The sequence below is a fragment of the Pelodiscus sinensis genome, chromosome 10 (assembly GCF_049634645.1).
Source record: "Pelodiscus sinensis isolate JC-2024 chromosome 10, ASM4963464v1, whole genome shotgun sequence".
NCBI lineage: Eukaryota > Metazoa > Chordata > Testudines > Trionychidae > Pelodiscus > Pelodiscus sinensis.
In genome coordinates this window covers 44,681,639-44,701,739 of record NC_134720.1, presented here as the reverse complement: position 1 = coordinate 44,701,739, position 20,101 = coordinate 44,681,639, and the positions used below count along the sequence as shown (strand labels likewise).

The window sequence follows — 20,101 nt, the reverse complement described above, 5'->3', positions numbered from 1 at the left end:
TCCTCGGGGGCGATACTCTGCGCTCGTGGAGCCCCCGAGAGGCCACACGCCGGCAGGGACACGCGCCACAGCCAAGGGGCCGCGGGCGGGTGGGGCGCTCCGGCTGGAACACGCAGCGCAGGGACCGGACCCTGCGACACGCGCCTGCAGCAGCGCCGCCCGCCACATGGCGCAGCGTCCCGCGCGCAAGGCCGAGCCACGCGGCGGCGACTCTTCGGCGAGCGCCCGAAGCCTGCGCCCCGCCCCTTGGACCGTACCATTCCGCATTGGGCCGTACCATCCTGAGGCAACGGCGTGGGGGAGGGGCGGAGCTGGGCGGCCCCGGGGAGGGCGGGACAGAGCTGTTGCAGCCGCCGAGCCGGAATTTGCGGAGGCAGCAGCGGGCGCTCGCTGGTTTGTCGGCGTCCTGCTCGACGAGGCGCGGCTCTCCCTGCCTCTCTTCTTCCTTCTCCCGCTGGGCCATGCGCGGTCCCGCCCGGCGTTAGGAGCGGCCCGGAGCGCGGTTGACTTGGCAGGCACCTCCCTCAGGTAAGAGGCCCCCGCGATCCCCGCCGCCGGGCTTGGGCAACGGCTCTCTCCGCGCGAGGACCCGCGGGGGGAGGGGAGGGGAGGGGGAGGAGGAAGCGCGCCTGGTGCGATGCGCGCGCAGAGGTTTGCGGAGGGGCTGCGGCGCCTCGAGCTGAGGGGGCGGGGGGCTGATGTGGCGGCCCCTGGGAGCGGGAGGATGCTTGGGCGTGGCCCCTAGGCGGGGAGGGGGCGAGAATCCCCCAGGGGCGGGGCGGGATGCGGGGCCTGCGGGCTGCTCCCGGGAGGAAGAATATGGAGGAGGTGGGCGGCGGGCGGAGGGAGAGCGGCCTCCCTCCATGGCTGGGCCGGGAGTCTCCTTGTCTCGGGAGAGGCAGGCGTGGCGCCCTCCTGCCTTGTGACCGGCAGGCCCCGGGCCCGGCGGAGCTTGGGGGCTGCAGTGCTGGCCGCCTCCGGAGGCCGTGGAGGATGCGGTGGTATTGAGCTACTCCTTTTCCGGAGGGGCGAAGTGGATCCGTGGCGCAGGGGAAGCCTAGCCCGGGGGGGGGGAGGGGAGGTGCTGCAGCTTTTTTTTTTTTTTTTTAAACGGAGGATCTGCAGTCCCTGGGGGTCTCCCGCGAAATGCCACTAAAGCAGCTGACCCTTTTCAAGAACGGGGATACTCCAGCCCCAACAATGTGAGAGACGTTCCCTCTTCCCCAGTGCTCTACATCTTCCCTCTGCATGTATTGAGGGGTCGGAAGTGTTGAACTGTAAAAAGGTCGCTTCCTTCTCTTCAGAACAGGCAGCCCTGAACCTCCTGTCACAGCATACACAAAGCATAAACCGAGGGTTTCATGCTCCTTACAATACCTGGCTTGCTGTTGCCATTCCTGGGATGCAAAGGTTTCAGAGCGGAAGACCTGACGTGTTATAATGTGTTTTTTGTAATATACGATTATGTAAATCAGAGAAACACATAAGATTAAAGGAACAAAATAGCCTCTGGCTTCCAGGCCCATTCTATATTAGGAAGTTGTTGCCTGTGGGCAGTGGTTATCCATAGTTGGTTCAGTATTGAAAATGTGACTACTTCAGTGGGGGAAGCTGTTATAGTCTGATTCAACAAAACCTGATGAAGTGGGCTCCAAACCACAAGAGCTTTTGGTCTGATAAATATTAGTGTTTAAGGGCCACAGGACTCCTCTTTGGCTTTGATGTGACTGCTGATACAAGTGGGCTATTACCGTTTGAGTAGTGGTACTGAAAATGGCTTGTCGTGTCAACACTAGCAGTTAAACCTACTTCATTGTCAGTAGAAGATCAATTTACTATTACCCGATTTCAGTTTTTAGGTGAGGGACTAATTTGGCTACAACTACTCAAGAGAAATATCTTGGGAGTCATTGTGGATAGTTCTCTGAAAACATCCACTCGGTGTGCAGTGGCAGTCAAAAAAAGCAAATAGAATAATAGGAGTCATAAAAAAGGGATAGAAAATAGGACAGAAAATATCTTATTGTCTCTATATAAAACAATAGTACGCCCACATCTTGAATATTGCATACAGATGTGGTCGCCTCATCTCAAAAAAGATATATTGGCATTGGAAAAGGTTCAGAAAAGGGCAATGAAAATTATTAGGAGTTTGGAATGGGTCCCATATGTAGACAGATTAAAAAGACTTGGACTTTTCATCTTAGGAAAGAGGAGACTAAGGAGGGAATTGATAGAGATCTCTAAGATCATGACTGGCATGGAAAAAATAAGGAAAAGTTATTTATTCGCACAATTAAAGAACTAGGGGTCACTAAATGAAATTAATAGACAGTAGGTTTAAAACAAAAGGCAGTTTTCTTCACTCAGTGCATAGTCAACCTGTGGTGGTACTTGCCAGAGGATACAGTGAAGGCTAGAACTTTTAACAGGATTCAAAAAAGAGTTAGATAGATTCAAGGAGGTCCATCAATGGCTTTTAACCAGGGTGGGTATGAATGGTATCTCTCGCCTCTGGTTTTTCTGGAGGTGGGTGACAGGGGAGGGATCATGTGAGGATTGCCTGTTGAGATCCCACCCTCTGGGGCATCTGGTATTGGCCACTGTCGGCAGACAGGATACTGGAGTAGATGGACCTTTGGTCTTACCCAGTATGGCTGCTGTTATTATCTTATGTATGGAATATATAGGGAAATGTTCTTCCTGAAATGTAAGACAGTCACTTATATTTGTATTCTGGCAATTGGCGAAAGCAATCTTGTGATGGAACCCTATACATTTTTCTGTGGAGGGATTATAATAGAAGGCTGCATCTGAAAATATCACTTCATGTCTTCAAGAAAAGTGCTTGTGGTTCCTTTCTGTTAATTAAATGGCATATATGTTGGTACTTTCCAACTCTATTGAGATATGTTACTAACTTGAACAAATTTCTTTCTCCAACAAATTTGTTATCCCGTGGATAAAAGTAAATATTGGCATCCAAGATTTTGAATCTTGTAAATAGTCATAGGAAATTTTGGCTTGATCTAAATTGGGGATAAAACACCTGTCATGCGTTGAGCATCAGCAAATTGAGAGTTATGATACTTCAGTGTAAGTCTAAAGAGGTTTCTTGCCTGCCCTCCTGTGCTATAGGGTGAGCTCCCATAGAGTTATTTAGGTTCATAGTGGGAGAGTGAAAGAAGGGAAGTTTGCTCATAGAACTCCATTAGATATGTTGAGAGTGATGCAAAAAGATTCAGCAATATGTTAGTGGAGAGAGGTATTAGTTAATGCTGGTGTGCCCAGGAGGGATAATAAAAAACATTTTAAAATGTGTAACTGCCGCCTCTGATACAGAGACAGCATGGGGAGCGCACTCTAAGCGCCGTACACTCTCTGCAGGACAGGAGTAGGGTGGAAGGAGTCTTTGCATGCTCCCCACCCCTAAGTCCTGATTGACCTTGGGAGGGGAGCGCACAAAATTTCTCGCTCTCCTGTCCTCAAGTGCATGGGACTTAGTCAACCACCAGAGTTCACTTTAAGTGCAGCACACTCCCCAGTCCTTAGGCTTGGGGTGGGGGTATGGCAGGGCCTCAGCAGGCCGGATCAATCCACTTGGAGGCCCTTTATCCCACCGCTGGTCTAGATCATCCCTGATAGATGTCTATCCAATCTGCTCTTAAATATCTCCAGTGATGGAGATTCTACAACTTTCCTAGGCAACTTATTCCAGTGTTTAACCACCCTGACAGGAAGCTTTTCCTCATGTCCAACCTAAATCTCCCTTGCTGAAATTTAAGCCCATTGCTGCTTGTCTTATTGTCAGAGGCCAACAGGCCATGAGACTAACAATATAACAAAACTAAATTTAAGTTGAAAAAAGCATTAAAAGGTGTACAGTATATTATTTTTAAATCAGTGAGGGCATTGTTCTATTTCTCATTAAGGATTATTCCAGTTCTCATTAAATGTAGGGCTGTTGCTACATTTCAAAGGCGAAAGTGCCTTATGGAGCCCAAGGTCAGCTGGGGACTCCCCTGCTGACCCTGTGCACTGCTCCCTCTTTGAAATGCCATGAGTAGCCTGATGCCAGTCCCCAGCTGATCCTGGGCTCTACGTGGTGCTTCCACTTTGAAATGCCACAAGGAACCTGATCTGATGCTGTACCCCTTGCGACGTTTCAAAGCAGCAGCACTGTGTGGAGCTTAGGATCTGGCCCCAGGCTTCAAGCGGCGCTGCTGCTTTGAAGTTGCCCCTCTTTTTCTCTCCCCTCTCCTTGCTGCCTCTATCTGATCAGGTAATTTAATACTAGATCATTGGCCACAGTGTTTGTCAATTTAACTTAGTTGTAACCTGTTCTTCATCCAAACTGTCTTCATGGTCTTTGGGTAGCTTTGTCTGCTGTTAAATGTGATTATCACATTCTCCTGGATTCTTAAAAACTGGGATTGTTTTTGGGATACTTAGAAGTCTCCCTGGAAAAACTCAAAATATTTTTGGTTTGTAGAACTGTGTGCATTGGATAGCACTCTTGTAAAAACGATTGTTACATCTTTGCAACATTAATTAAAGATGTATGACTGTGTAAACATTTTAAAGGTGATATTGAAAATAAATATAAGACTTGTATAGACTATTGTAAATTTTACTCAGTCTTCTCTGCTAAAATGGTAAATCAGGCCCTTAAATAAGTCCTAAAGCAGGGTCAGTTGATTTGCTGCCTCTAATTTTAGAAGTCAGTCAAAAAAGCGTTCTTAAATTGCTAAAAATCCAGTCTCTGTGATGAAGTGACATCCGAAGCTTTTATTATTGTGTAGCATAAACACTTACCTGGAGAGGTACGGTGCTTATGCAGAACATTTTTTTTCTTCTGAACACTTAATCTTGTTAATATCAATGGATAGGTTAATACAGTCCTGTAACAAATTTAATTGTTTTTATAAATCATAGATACTACTACAGTAATCTTGGACAATTTAGAAAATCTTTCTCTAGAAACCATCAAAAATGCATCACCCTTCTTTATATGGAAGATTAGGTTTGAGTCACTTATTTAATATTTTTCAAATCTATAGCTTAGTATACTTATCTGTCTTTGTTGCATGAGAAATTTCTGTTTTGCAACCTGGTATTTTGTAATAGGATTTGTGTGAGATGCTAAACAGAGAACTAATTGAATAATCACAAACACTTAAATGTATACAGTTTAAGGCAAAAGGAAACTATTCGCTATTTAGTATGGTAGAGAGCATAACAATACTTTCCAGATTGCATTCAACAGTGCTATTCTATAAAGTCTAATTTTTCATTTAAAAAAAAAAAATCTCTCCTATTGTGGAGACTTTTCAAAAGATCCCTGAACGTAAACTATGCTGCAATGTCTAAGTTTGCAGAGAGCCTGAAACAAATGCTCAGAAGTTTCAACTGCCCCCATTCATTTCATTGTATGGTAAATCGAATGTCAGTGATACTTTAAATATCAACAGTATTTCACGGCTTGTCAGAGATGGTAAGCAAAGAGGCAAAATATCACATTATGAAGATCTACACCTAATGTTTGCCATCTGGATGTGGAGGTGTAAGAACAGAACTAAAAATTAATATGGGTAGGCCTTTGACAACAGATGTTGGGATTTTTGGCGCAAGGAAAAGGATTCATTTGAGTTTCCTGAAGCTGGGTTTGAATTGTAGGATTGGAAGGGTCTTTAAGAGGCCATTTAATCCTGTCCCTGGCATTCGTGGCAGGACAGGTATTACTCATGGTCCAATTAAAATATTGAACTTTTTGCCCTATGTAGAACATACATGTAGTCTCTTAAAGGCAATTTTTGTTCACCAGTTTGTAAAGGTCATTGTTCCCTCCACTCCTTTCTTTAGATGTTGGATCTCAGACAAATCTTAATCAGAAACTTTTAGCACAAGCCAACTACTTCAGACTAAGTATGGACAGAGTTGAGCACTGATATTCTAAAGTGACATTATAAGAACTATACTTTTAAGTTAAAATTTCCATTTAATAAGATGCTGAACAAATAAAAATTGAGGTTTGCTTTTAACATACTTCTTAAATAAGATTGAGGAAGCAGGAGACACTCCTGATGGTCACCTTCTACTTCTGAACCTTCACTGGCCAAATTGGCCCTTCATTGTAAGATGAAGATGCCACTGAATGCTCTTCCTTATCATCTCCCAAAGAGGAGGAAGATTAAGGATCCTCAGAGGACAGAGAACAGTTTTTACTAAATAGCTGGTAGCATGCAAATCTTTTTCCTCTTGCCAGGTGCCCATAGTAGTGTGTAAAATTACAGGAAACCTAATTTGAGGACGCAGAGTAATATTTACTTTCACAGCTTGCCCCTTACAAATTACCAACCAAGACATGAAACTATAAATGATGTAATTTGTGTTATATAACTGGTTTGGGACTAAAAATGCAAAAATTGAATGCTGTGCTCTTAAACCTGCTGCACTAAAAACTCTGAATTGTGATATGAAAGATTAGTATCTGTGCAGCTAGATATGTTGCCCCAAGTCTTGAGCCAATAATGAAAAGAATGCATTGGAGAACTTTAAAATAGTTCACAATTGAGTGTGCGTGTGTGTGTGTATATATGCAGGGCTCGACGATCACAGTGAAAACCACTCGCCAGCCCCACATTGCGCATGCGCAAGACCCACACTGCGCTTGCGCGAACTGCCGGTAAACGGGGCGACCGGCTGAAATCTACTTGCCACAGGCGAGTAGATAAGCGAATTTGTGGAACCCTGTATCACTTCTGTTTTCCAGTGCCTTGTGACATTCTAACTAAAAGAATCCTGTTGTCCTAACTTTCAGGTGTTTAAGGCCAAGTTGTACACCTCGGTTTATATGCAACCAAGACCATAGGTGCTGACTTTGTCTCTAGTTCCTCTCTCCTCAGGCTCACCACTCCTCCAGCCATTCCACCAACTCTCTGCCTTTCCCCACTTTGCCTCTTTCCTGCCTCTTACCCTGAATGTCCCCTGTGCTTGCTGCTTGTCCTCTGTCTGGGAACGTCCTGAAAACAGCAAAGTAGCTGTTTGTGATGCTCTGGAAGTGCTGTGAGGAAGAGGGAGGGCAGGAGTTGGTCAGCAGATCCTCTAGTGTCTGAGCAGTGTTGGGGGGGGAGGAGGAAAGCAGAGGAGAGCTTGGCTTTTCTCCATGGGTGCTCCAGTCCCAAGGCATCTGTGGAGTCGGCATCTATTATCTATTGGCAGGATCCTCTGCATACTGATCCTTCTTTTCCTATCCAGAAAGGAGTGTCAGCTGCCTCTACAGCAGCATTTCCCCACCACTCCACTCACCATCTTTGGATCCTGTGGATGATTCTCTTGTGCTTCGTACAAGAACAGTGAGAGGAGGGTCTGGGGGGGCTATGCATTATCTTGCCCCCTCATCCCCCCATTTATACCAGTTCTGTAGAGTTCCCATTGGAAAATCACAAATCTGGAGGCTGTATTACTTTTCCATGTAGATCCTCCATATTGGAGCATGGTCTGCCAGTGCAGTTCATATTGAGCTCTGCTTTCATGAATTGTGGTAAAGTGTCATAGCCTGCACATTTCTACTATATTTGGGCAGGGGGTTGGACTTGGTGACCTCCTAAGGTCTCCTCCAGCCCTATGATTCTGTGATTCTATATTAATGGGAGGGGGAGGTGCAGGCTTTGAGTGCAGAAAGGAGCTCCAGGCTGGTGCAGTGTGTTAAGATGCAGGAGAGGATGAGGGGTATGGGATGGAGTTTGGGTGTAGGAGTAGATTCTGATCTGGGGCAGGGGGTTGGGATGCAGGAACAGATTCTCACCTGGGAAGTGATTTACGGTGCAGGATGGGTTAGGCTCTGGGAGGGAGTTGGGATGTGACTTGAAGCAGGTGCTTGGGGTATGGATTGGGTTCAAGGTGCAAGCTCTGTCTGGGATGTGCTTACCAGAGGCAGCTTCTGGTGGTGCAGCGGGGTGCTTAGACAGGTTGCCTACTTGCCTCCTGTGGCTCCACACTGCTTGCAGAAGTGGCCAGCTATTGCTGGCACATCTCTACGTGCCTTTTGGGGGAAGAGAATAGTGAGTCTTCATGTGCTGCCTATGCCCGCAAACACTTCCCTCACAGATCCCATTGGCAAGTTTCTGGCCAATAGGAGTGGTGAGAACAGTGCTGGGGATGGGGACAGTGTGCAGAGGCCCTCTCCCCTGCCAGGGATGAGCAGATATGTCAGCAGCAGCCAACTGCTTCTCGGAGTGGCATGGGATGTGAGTCTTCTGTTATGCTGCAGGATTTTTAGTGGCCTAGAGAGTCATGGTGGGCCAGACACAAATGTTAGAAAGGATCTGGCCTGCAGGCGACTTAGCTACTGTAATGTGCTCTATGGGTATGTCTGCACTTCAATTAAAAACAAATGGCTAGCCTGTACCAGCTGGTTGGGCTAAAAGGCTGTTCCATTGTGGTGTAGATTAGGGATGTACAATTATATTTAGTTTGCCACAGGCAGGGGGGCTGCTCCTGCCTGGCTGCTTCGAGCTCTGTGCTGGACTGTCTGCTCCCAGCCCTCTGCTTCCCCAGATGCTGCTTCCAGCCGGGTGCAAGGCTCTGACTCCTCTCCAGTGTTCCCTCTTAAGTTTTTCTACCCATCTGCAGAATAAATTTTATGTGCACCAAGCCTGTGCAGATGTGTACCACCAATAGAATCACATACTGCTGGGTGTAGCTAGTTATGGGTGTTAATGAGCTGGGTGGTGCCTGAATCTCTCCTGAGCGGTGCTCAGCTTACAGGGAGCACTGCTCCTAGCCCATGGGGGCTGGATCAGCCCTCTGCCTGCGGTGGGCCGCAGGTTGGGGTTGCTACAAAGTAATGGTTAACAAGTGATGCTTACCAGATAACAGTTAAGTATGATGCCTACCTGATAACCAGTTACCTGTTCACATTCCTAATGTGGATGTTGAGGCTACAGCCTGAGGTCTAGGACTTTCACAACTTGCATGGTTCTAGATTCTGGGCCCAGACATCTACACTGCAATTAAACAGCCCCTTAGCTCAAGCCTAAATTAGGTAGTATGGGTTGGCTGCAGGCTTTTAATTGAAGTGTAGACCTATGCTATAAGTAGGGCCCGAACAAATTGAGTTGGTTGCTTTGGGTTAATGTAATGCTCAGAGGATTTTAAAAATAGTCAATTCCACAGTTTCAGAAGTTTATATTGGGGAGGGAAGAAATGCTCCAAAAAGGAGCGGTAGGGGATTGCAAGGCTATTTTAGGGGGAGTCATGGGATTGCCCCCCTCACTTCTGCAATGTGGCTGGTGAGGATGCTGCCTTCAGAGCTGAACACTGCCCAACTCTGAAGCCAGTGCGAACGCCAGCAGAAGTGAGGGTCACAAGGAGTATGGGAGTGTCACTTTGGGGGGCAGGGTTGACATTGGGAGTGGATGAAGACCCAGGATCCCATGGTCAGGAAGCACCATGGTTCCTTCCCCTAGCCAGCCTCATGCCCATTTAGTACCTGAGTAAGATCCTAAAGCTGGGAGGGATGGGACTTCCTCTCCCCCTGAATGGGGCGTGTCTGGGACAAATGCACCTCTAGGATAAAGCCAGATTAACTTTTTGTGGACTTGGTGCCAAACATATTTGTAGGCCCCCCCATGGTGGCAATGGAGCACAACCGGGAAAGTCGGTATTTGGAGTGAGGGGCTGGCCAGTTTCTCTACTCAGCCCTGTGTATGGGCACTATTTACAAACTGACAGCTGCCAGATGCACATTGGCCCACCTGGCACTATGATGCCCGTATTCCCTTTCCCTGTGGAGGCGAACCCATGTTGATCACCACAGATGCTCCCAGAGCACCCCACTTGGGCACCCCACTAACAAATGAACAGCACCCTCCACACCACAGCCACACTGTAACTGCCTAGTACCATACACAGAACGCCCACTCCCTACCACTCCAGCATACACAGCTCTCCCCCACTGCCCAATGTTCTTCCCTAAAGCTTCATCACCCCATTACACACTGTCCCACACAGATCTCGAGTGCCCACCAACAGATCCTCCCATCCCAAAACACAAACTTCCCTCACTGCGCCCTCTAACAGCCCATCACCTTCCCTCCAAGACCAATCAGAAACACCCCACCCCTCCCTCATGCCTTGGCTGCACTCATCTGCCCTGTGACTCTATCTGCTGGGCTGAGCTGGCAGCACAGCTGGGGCTAGTCCTAAGGCAGGTGGTCACTCCAGTCTGACCCATTGGGAGCCGTTCGATTAGCCAGGCAGCAGAGGAGGAGCAGGGTCTGTCTGGGTTGAGTTCCCTCACGATCCACTGGCCCGGAGGGAGCCTGCTAATACCCCTCGCCACATTGTACCCCCTCTCCCTCGCAGCCAAGACTGGCTCGGCTTCTGTACCAGTCCCAAATGGCGTGGCCCTGGGGAGGCAGGTGGGGACCCGACAGGTGGTGGGAACCAGAAACTGCTGGGATTTTAGAGCTGTACTGGGGGCAGGCCGGGAAGTGAGAAGAGACAGAAGGGGGACAGGCATGGAGAGGAGCTCTTCGCTGACTACTCGATTAGTCGATAAGGGGGGCACTAGTTATCCCACTGTGCATCTGCCTTTGAAATGTACAAGAGCTGCAGCAGGAAGAGGCGGGTTCCCCCACTGTGCCTTTTCCTTTGAAATGTACAAGAGCTACAGGCAGGGGATGCCTCTGCCTCCCCTGCCATCCCATGGAGGCGGTGCTGGGGGGAGCCAGCTTTTCAGTTGGCTCCCCCAACACTGGCTCCTGGCCCCCCCTTGTTGCCTTTCTCTAATAGAGGCAGCAAGGGGGAGGGAAGAAACGACTAGTTGAGTGATTGCTCGACTTCCCAATAAGCATAGTCGCTTACATCCTTAAGAGAGAGTGGAAAATCAAGAGCTATTGTTCTTTTGCAGAACAAGAAGGAAGAGTGGTTTTTATCAGAGATGTGAAAGGTTAATCAGTTATCATCAGCCTTAATGGGTGGTGCTTACTGGTTCCAAGTAACTAATAGTGCTCGTGGGCAGGGTGCTGCTTCAGCAGGGAGGAAGGGGGGTACTCGCTTGGCCATGGTGGGTATAGGGATGGGGAATGTCCAGCCCCCCCCCCCCCTTAATTGGTTAACCAGTTAAACATTACATTTAATTGATTAATCAATTAACCTGGTTTTACATCCCTAGTTCTGATGTGGCATCTCCCTGGGAGAGGAGATGATGAGGGAAGACTAGAGAAGTGGAGACCTTAATGCCTTTCTTGTAGAAGAGGGAAAGGCAATGGGTTCTGTGGGAGGAGTGTTGCTGGGAGACTGAGTTCACCCTGCATGTCTTAGAGCTCTGCAAAGAGGCAGGAGGTCTTAGTATTCATTTGATGGGTAGGTTTATTGTATCTGAAGGAGGGGGAATCTCAAATTCATTAATGGGATGTGAGTAAAAATACCAGAACTAATGAATTTAGGCTTCTTCATTGTAGAGGTAATCTTGTTTTAAACTGATTGTGGAGTATACTATGTTATTTAAGCACAATTGTGATGTCAAAGGCAGAATCTTTGGAGTTTACAGTCTTTAAGTATCAGGTCTGGTGACCTTTATGAATTCTTTTGTAATTAAAGGTTTGCAGGATCAGCCCCAAAAGGTATCCTTTATAATGTAATAGTAATCATACCTGTAATGTGACTCTTTTCTGAAACAAGAAATCAAAAGACTTCCCAAGAGTTGTTGGTCTACTGAAACTATGAATATCATCTCAGTGGTTTTTATTTTTTTCTCCTAGATGACCGTTAACCATTCAGATGTTTAAAATTGCATGTAACATTGCTATGTCCATTCATACTTTTTTTTAGTTTGTGAGGAATGTTATTAAAAGACTTTTTTTCTGCAGCCTTTTCTCAAAATATTTCTAATTTAGCTTTTTAGTAAACTCATCACCATAGGACCTAAGGATAGCTTACATCTTACCAAATTTAATTTCCTAAAGTAGTCCCTTGTGATAGGCAATTGAGGCCACAGATTAAATAATTTGCCCAAGATTACACCAAAAATCTTTGGTACATCTAAAATACATCAATCTGAGACTCAGGATTCTATCTTAACCACACAACCATCCTTCCTGTCATAGCCAAGCAATCATGAGTTATTTGTGCATAATTGTTGAGGGGAAACTATAGCAAAACCTGGATGTTGCCCACAATCTCAGTGAAATAGTAGCCCACTTATTTTAGAGAAAGTTAGGCCAATGGCTATTTTTCTGCAGTTGAAAGTGTTTAGATGCAGAGTTAGAATAAATTAAATTTTATATAATTTTTACAGATACATACTGTCCAAAGGTAGAATTCGAGATGAGGTGAGGGATAATATCAAATTCTAAGGGGAATTCCAGGAGAGGGAGCCCCACCCTAACAGCTTGGAAGCTGTAGGAAATTACTAGAATCTGCTTGAGGTCTTATTGTTCCATAACAGTATCTGTCTAGTAAGTGTCTGACAGATCTGAAGCTTCAGTTTTCTTCAGCCACTGAAAAGTAAAAGAAACTATCTCCTTTCCTTCTGCTATCCAACTTCATGAATATTGTAGGGAGAAGCAAGAACTATTCATGAGTATTGTAGGGAGAAGAAAGAACTTCTGCGCTGTCCATTAGACCTGTGGTTCCCAACCTGCGATCTGTGACGGTACTGTAGGGGTTCCATGGAAAGTTTAAAATAGAAATTAAAATAAATGTACAGTTTAGAAAAACACACATGTATTTTAATTAATAATCATATACAGCTATACTGCTTGGAGGGGGTCTGTAAAATGTTAATAGATTGAAAAGGGGTTTATATACTCAAAAAGGTTGGAGGCAACTGCCTACCTGGCTGCTGCAAAGATAAAGGGAAGAAAGATTTCTCTGCTATTCCATTTGTTTCCAGCCTCTGTTTTTTTGGGTCATCCTCCTCTGTTAATAAATTCATTCTTATTCTCCCATGTGAATAAGTTGGCTCCTAGTTTTCCCAAACAGCAGCAGCATAAAACTGAACATCTGCAGAAACTGATGTCACTAGTTCTTATGCTCACTAGAGAACTTCCCACTTGAGTGTGGGTCAATGAGTTTTAGGAGCCCTGCATGTTGACATATCTAGAACAAGAAGAGAGAATAACCTATTTAAATCTAAAAATTGCACAGTGAAATCTCGTTAACATTCCCTAACCTATAAATCTTAATCAGTAAAATACTATACAAAATATATAAATTAGAGGATAAACAGTAATCATAATCTTATAGATCAAGCCTGTGTCTATGTTAATTTTTTTCTAACATTTCCTTTTGTTGCTACCATTGATTGAGTTCTACCACAGTAGCACTAAAAGAGAATCTGGAGCAGTTTTAGGTTTGTTTGGATGAGAGAAGGGTTAAAACTAGTTGGTTTGTGTTATCACTGCCACACATGTAAGCAATATTTGACAGATATAGGCAGAGAAAAGGCTAGCATAGACACAACCTGGAAGTCTGGAGTGATGTTTCTGAAATAAATCCTCAGTTAAGTTGTCCTGTTCATCAGCAGTGGCAAGCCTAGCTATAAAGCAACGCTCTTCTCATGGCAGGAATACTTTTCGTGTGTCAGGTCCCATTTTTTAAAACTCTGTTTAAATAAATCAGACCTTTAAGTTGCCCTTTGCAAGGAATGAGCACTTTCTTCACAGGCAAAAGTTATAGAGGTATCAAATAAGATTAACAGGAACACAGAAAAATTGACTAATAATTGACTAATATTAAGGGTAGGCTAATTTCTAAGTCACAGTAGTCTTACATAGTTAATAAAATTTATCTGTGCCACCTTGGAGCCAAATACTTGTGTTTAAGCTTTTACTTATTTTTTTGTTTCCTACAACGTGGAATATTCTTGTATCCAAACTCACAAGCCATGTTTTTGAACTATATATAGTTCAGAGAAAGATTTTCCAGGTCTTTTCTTTAGAGGCTTTAATTTCAACCTTTGTCTCTACCTTTGTGTAAGTCTGTTTGAATTTTTAATGTATGAGGCTGCCTAAAGGACAGATGCCCAAGGAGATTTCATTTTTTTTCCTAATGACCCTTTCAAAAGATGGAGCAGGATTACATTAGCCCTCCTTCTGAGTACAGTTTGAATCTCTCTAGCCCGGCACTCTCTGGTCTGGCAACATCTGGCCAGGAATTGTGGCCAGTGGCATTTACAGAGGGGGAAGGGGGATGCCTGCAGGTAAGTGTGGTACAGCATAGAGTCATCCAATACCCCACAACCAAATGGGAGATGCTCCAGGTAAGTGTTAGGGATGTAAAATTGTGGTTAACCAGTTAAATGAAATGTTTTAGCTGGTTAACAGTAATCCCATAGTGGGAGGCTGTTCCAGCCCGACTGTGCCCACCGTGCTGCAGGCTGCTCTGGCCAGGCTAGGCTGAGCCCGCCTTACTGCACTGCAGCGGTGGGCTGCTCTGGCTGGGCTGAAATGGCCCCTGCCTGTGGTGGGGTTGGTGCGGCCAGTGCCGAAGGGGCCGGAGCTGCTGCTGCAGTATGGCTCAGCCAGGGTCCCAACTGCTCACGGCCAGCCTGCTGGTGCAGTCAGGGCTGCAGTTCCACTTGCTCCATTTTGGGGCTGGGGCTGCAGATGCAGCTGGGGTTCCATCTGCCCCCACATGGTGAGGCTGAAGCTGCTGCAGCACAGGACTGCCACTTGGGCTGCTGCAGCACAGGACTGCCACTTGGGCTGCTGCAGCACAGGACTGCCACTTGGGCTGCTGCAGCCCCATCTGTTGCCCTGTCCGGATTCCCACCAACTAGCCTAGTTATCCAATTAGCTATCCGGTAAGCCTAATGCTTATCAGGTAACTGATTAACTGGGTAACCATTTACATCCCTAGTAAGTACCCATACCCCAACTCCCTGCCTAAGCCCCTCCACCACCCTAGCTCTCTCCTAGACCCAACACCCCATCCTAACTTCTTCCCTGGCCCCAGATTCCTGACCTGAGCCTGCTCCCACACTCCAAACCTTTTGGCCCCAGTCTGAAGCCCTTTCCTACATCCCAAATACCTTTTCCTCAACCTCATCCCAAAGCCCACATCCTGAAACAGAGCTCTCATCCCTCTCACCTCTGAGCTGCCTCCCACACTGATCCCCTCAGCTTCACCCCCACCAGAGACTGTCTTATCTGCCGAATGAATTTTGTTCAGGTGCACCAATATGGAAGTGATGGGTCACACAGCAACTCCATACATAACAAAAGTCATTTTGCACATGACAAAAAATTAGAAGGGTTACTGATTCAGAGCAGGAGATATTTTTTCCCTGGTCATTTTACTTCGTGCTTTGTGGGCTGATATTTGTTTTAATAAACCAAGGAATTCAGAAAAAGCAGACAAATTCTTGCCACAGATTTCTATGTGCCATCTGGGAAAAGTATGAGAGTAATACTCAGCACTGACAACTTTACACATCAGCCCTCAAATACTAATACAGGTTGAACCTAGAGATGTAAGTGACTAAGCCTGGGCTTACAAGATAGTGGAGTCACTACTCCACTACTTGCTTTTTTCACCCCTTGCTGCGGTGGGGGGAGCAGGAGCCGGTGCTGAGGGGAGCCTGCTTAAAAGCTCGTTTTCCCTAGCACCACCTCCACAGTGTGGCAGGGTGAGGAGCAGGAGAGGCTGATGTGCTGGGTCCCAGACCTACCTGAGAATATGCCCAGCCCTGGGAGATCAATATTGTCTAGCAGCATTACCAACATTTCCAGTGCTTACTGGGCACTTAGAAGACCTTTAGGAGTAAATTAAAGCTAAATAACAGCACAGAACACTCAGATCCAGGACTGGCATCTGTAAATAAACTTTATGGTACTGTTGGGAACTTGGCCACACCCATGACAATAGACCTCTGACTGACTAAAGTCCTGCCACAGATGCTGCTGGACTTCGAGTGTGGTGGGAAAGTAATGGCAGTATGTGGAGCTGCTTTACCCCACCAGGAAGGGCTTGTCCAATCCGAGGAACTTTATGGGCTGAAGCCCCTCAGCCTGAGCTATGAGCTGCAGTCCTTAAAGCCCCTTTTTTTTATCCAGCCCTGCTGCTGTGCTGGAGAAGTGTGCCTTTCCCTTTTTCACAGCAGCTCCCACCTGGAGCCAGAGAAGTGTACCTCTCCCCTGGCCACAGTAGCTCTGAGCCCCTGCTCAGGGCTTATTAGTCAGCTGTGCAGCTTAGAGGGATCCTTGCTTTGAATCCAAAAATATAAAATCTGGGTCACAACAATATTAGTAGCAAGACATGGGCAGGACTGGAGGAGATGAAATTTATGCCCATGGTAGGGATGTAAGCGAGTAGCTAACTAGTCGACTATCTGATAAGCAAAAGCTTGTTGGATAGTCGACTAGTCCCTCGATTAATTGCTTCTCCCTTCTTGCTACCTCTATCAGAGACAGCAAGGGGGAGGATGAGCTGGTGCTGAGGGGAGCCAGCTTAAAAGCAGGTTCCCCCAGGCACCATCTCTGTGGGGGGCAGAGGGTATTTGGGACCAGGCACAAGCTGGGAATCAGCTGATTCCTACCTCCTGCCCAGACACTGTGCCTCTGCCTTTTAAATGTATTAAGAGCCTACCATCTCTTCATACATTTAAAGGGCTAAAGCGCAGCTGGAGGGACCCAGCATGATCGGGACAGCTGATTCCTGGCTTAAGCAGGGTCCCCTCCATTGCACATCAGCCTTTTAAATGTCAGTTCTTAATACATTTTAAAGGCTAGTGTGCAGTGGGGGGACCCTGCAAGCTGGAAATCACCTGTCCCGATCATGCTGGGTCCCTCCTGCTGCGCTTTAGCCTTTTAAAATGTATTAAGAGCCGGGCTGGGAGGTAACCCTGCTGCAGTTCCTCCACTTATCAACTAGTTGATGGAAAATCCATTGTCTAGTCGATCAGCTGATTAAATGAAATTTAAAATCTCTAGCCTGTGCTATAGCATGTAATTGGGGTGGAGGAATATTGCATTATATCTTCTCCTACTTTGTAGTGATCAGCAAAAGTTAAAATTAGCACATTTCCTCCTTACTTGGGGGCCAGGTCATTGATGGTTTTTTTTTTGTTTTCATTTTGTTTCACACTTGTGTAGCACCCAGCTGAGTCTTTTATGGATCAGTGGCTCCCAACGCAAAAAGGGTTCCTCATCCCTGTCTAGGAAATGCTTACACCAACCATAAGTTTCGGGAGGCTGGATTATTTGACCTTTCAAGGTCCCTTTCAGTTCTACAATTCTATGATTTCTAACCAGGTATAGCAAGCTATGTAAATGGAAAAAAAAATCTATATAAATTTTAAAAAAACCACACAAATTGCAAGTTTTCTGATAACGCTGTTCATGTAAGGCAGGGGTAGGGAATGGCCTCCAGCTTAATTTCGTCTGGCCTATGGCATGGAGTTGCTGTGGGCCAGAAGCCCTGGGTTTCATTCTCCCACACTCCCCACAGGGCTGGAGCTCCAAGTATTGGCTTGAAGCAATGTGGGAAACTCCGTGTGCTGTACTTACCTGTGAGTGCCATCCCCACAGCTCCCAATGGCTGGAAACCATAGAGAATGAGAGCTGTTTTGGTGGCATCTGCCGGTGTGGGCAGTGCACAGAGTAGCCACGAGGATATGTGCTGGTCCCTTTCTTGCCAGAGATAAGTGTCCTGCACACCCCCAACTCCAGCCCTGAGCCCCCTCCCACACTCAAATTCACTCTGAGTCTGCACCTCTACCCCATGAGCCTGTTCCAGCACCTAACTCCCACCTAGCCCATGGCTGATATTTTTTGTCCTGTAGATCAGTGGTCCCTAATAAGAACATGGTTCCCCATCCCTGATCTAAGAGTTTGAACAAATTTTGATTCCCATAAACTGTAGGGAGAAACTGCATGCCAGTATTTAAGCTAAGGTGGTAAAACTTTTTAAAAGATTGCAGTGGAAAGTCCATAATTCCAAACAAATATATAAATTAATCAAGGAATTTCCATTTGTAGTGTTGCCAACTCTCCATTTTATCATGAGTTGTGCAATATTTTGTTGTGCATTAAAGCCCTAGTTGCTGGAATTGTGAGATTGTGAGTTTTACCCTAATGGTTATGAAGAGAAGCTGAAAAATCCAAAGCAAATGTAGCTTAAAAACTCAAAATAGAAAAAAATTAATATTTTTAAACCAATTTCATTATTTTTTGAACACTTGAGGTTGGCAGTACTGTATTGTCTTCCATCCATGATTCAATCATAATTCATCTTAGGGATGTAAAATCCCATTTAATCAGTGAACCGCCTAATGGAGATCTTGCGGGTGGAGGGCCTACTTGCCAGGTGATGCTGACCAGTGACACGGTTACATCTCTAGCTTGTCTCAATCTGTTTTGATTTTAATTTATAAATTAATTTAGCACAAAACATTATTCCTTAGAAACAGTACCCATGATGTATTTTGAATCTTGATGCATGAAGAAATACCTTTTGTGCTCACAAATAGAAAAAGCCAGGTGGTAAAAGCTGAAATAATACAGAAGTACCTTCACTTGCATCATAAAGTTATAGGCCATCAGGGACCTGGACATATTTTGCAGCTCTGTCTAAATGCCTGTGTTGCGTATACTGGAATTAATTAATATTTTTGTAGCATGTAAATAAATATTTTTTCTTTCATAGTCTCAATTTAGCTAAAATTTATGAGTGTGTTTTTTAAGTACACACAGTGAATTTCTCTTTTGTAGATGGTATGAAATACATCTGGAGGGGAAAAGTATTCTTTAAGAAATATGCTGTGCTCCTATTTTATTTTCCCTGTTTTGTGATTAGTACTTGATTTGAGGAATAAAGGGTCCGGAAGTTTAGATGTGTAACTGTAGGGGAGGGTAGTTTTAATGGGTTACACAACAGCAAGGAAATACCTGCTTTCAAAAGGAGAGACTAAATATCTGAGTCACTATTCAGGTCTTCAACTCTCAAATTAACTTTTAAAATGGCATCAGATTCTCCCTCTCAAACTGGTACTTTTGCTTGTCATAGAGCTCCTTAACCATCCTCAATGCCTGGCTCTTGAAATCCTCCTGACACTCAAACAACTGGGTAGCTAACCGTAAATCCTCCTGATTCTCAAACAACTGGGTAGCTAACCTTATCTCCTTTGCACAGGCTAAGATTAGCCTATGGTGAACTGTGCCTGCCTCTTATTGAGATTAGGATGTGACACCTTTAAAAACATTTAGGGGTATGTGCACTAGTTTAACTTCTATCTCTTTCCTTTTTTCATTTATCTACACTTCTCAGAATGAAAAACAGTGCACAGATGATTTTTTTTAAATAGTCTGTTGTGCCACTGTGGATCCTTCACTTGGGATAGAAACTACAGAGGGTGGCCACAGATGTAGTCACACTGTCATCTCTCCCTTTCCTGCTCATATGATAGGCTATGATTCACAGTTTAATAAAGAGAAGAGATCCGACATATGTGTCTCTTTCAAAATGCAAATAGCAAATTTATGGTTGTTACTTGTCTCATGCTGCAACTGAAGAACTAAGTCACGTTATGTTTTTTTTAATAACAATGAAATGTTTTCTCAACTTTTTTATATATACGTGATTCAATTCAGTATGACTTGCAGATGTTTAGAACAAGAATCTAGATCCTCTCTTTTTGCATTCGTTGTGACATTTGAAATAGGCTGAAACACTCTTACTGTCTGATCACAAGGTTGAACTTTTAGGCCTTGTTTATATAGGAGAGTTTTACATAGGAGAGTTTCACCTGTAAAATCTAACATGAATTTAAACTGATTTAATTAAATTATTGCAAATCTGTTCGGATGACACTCCTGCTTGGGTTTAAAAATGGCTTTTCCTTACCTTTAGTTTAAACCAGTTCCCAGTCAATTTAAGTTAAGACAGGAAAATAAAAAGCCAGAGTTGATCAGGAATAGGGCTAAACTTGAAAACAGGAAAAGCCATTTTAAAACCTAAATAAAAGCATCACCCATATAGGGCTTTGTATACATTAGTAAAGATAAAAACTACTGTAACTTTTTCATATAATCAAGGCCTTGGATGAAAGTGAATGCATTATTTAAATTGAATAAAGATTTTGAAGGAATGAAAG

General features: G+C 45.1%; 1 protein-coding gene across 1 annotated transcript in view; it reads left to right on the top strand.

Moving 5' to 3' along the window:
- The first annotated feature begins 309 nt into the window (after positions 1 to 309).
- Positions 310 to 20,101, top strand: part of GNB4 (G protein subunit beta 4) — a 76,767-nt gene continuing 56,975 nt past the window's right edge. Inside the window, exon 1 of the mRNA XM_075938030.1 lies at positions 310 to 528. The gene's annotated coding sequence lies outside the window, so the exon portion shown is untranslated. The remainder of the gene's footprint in view (positions 529 to 20,101) is intronic.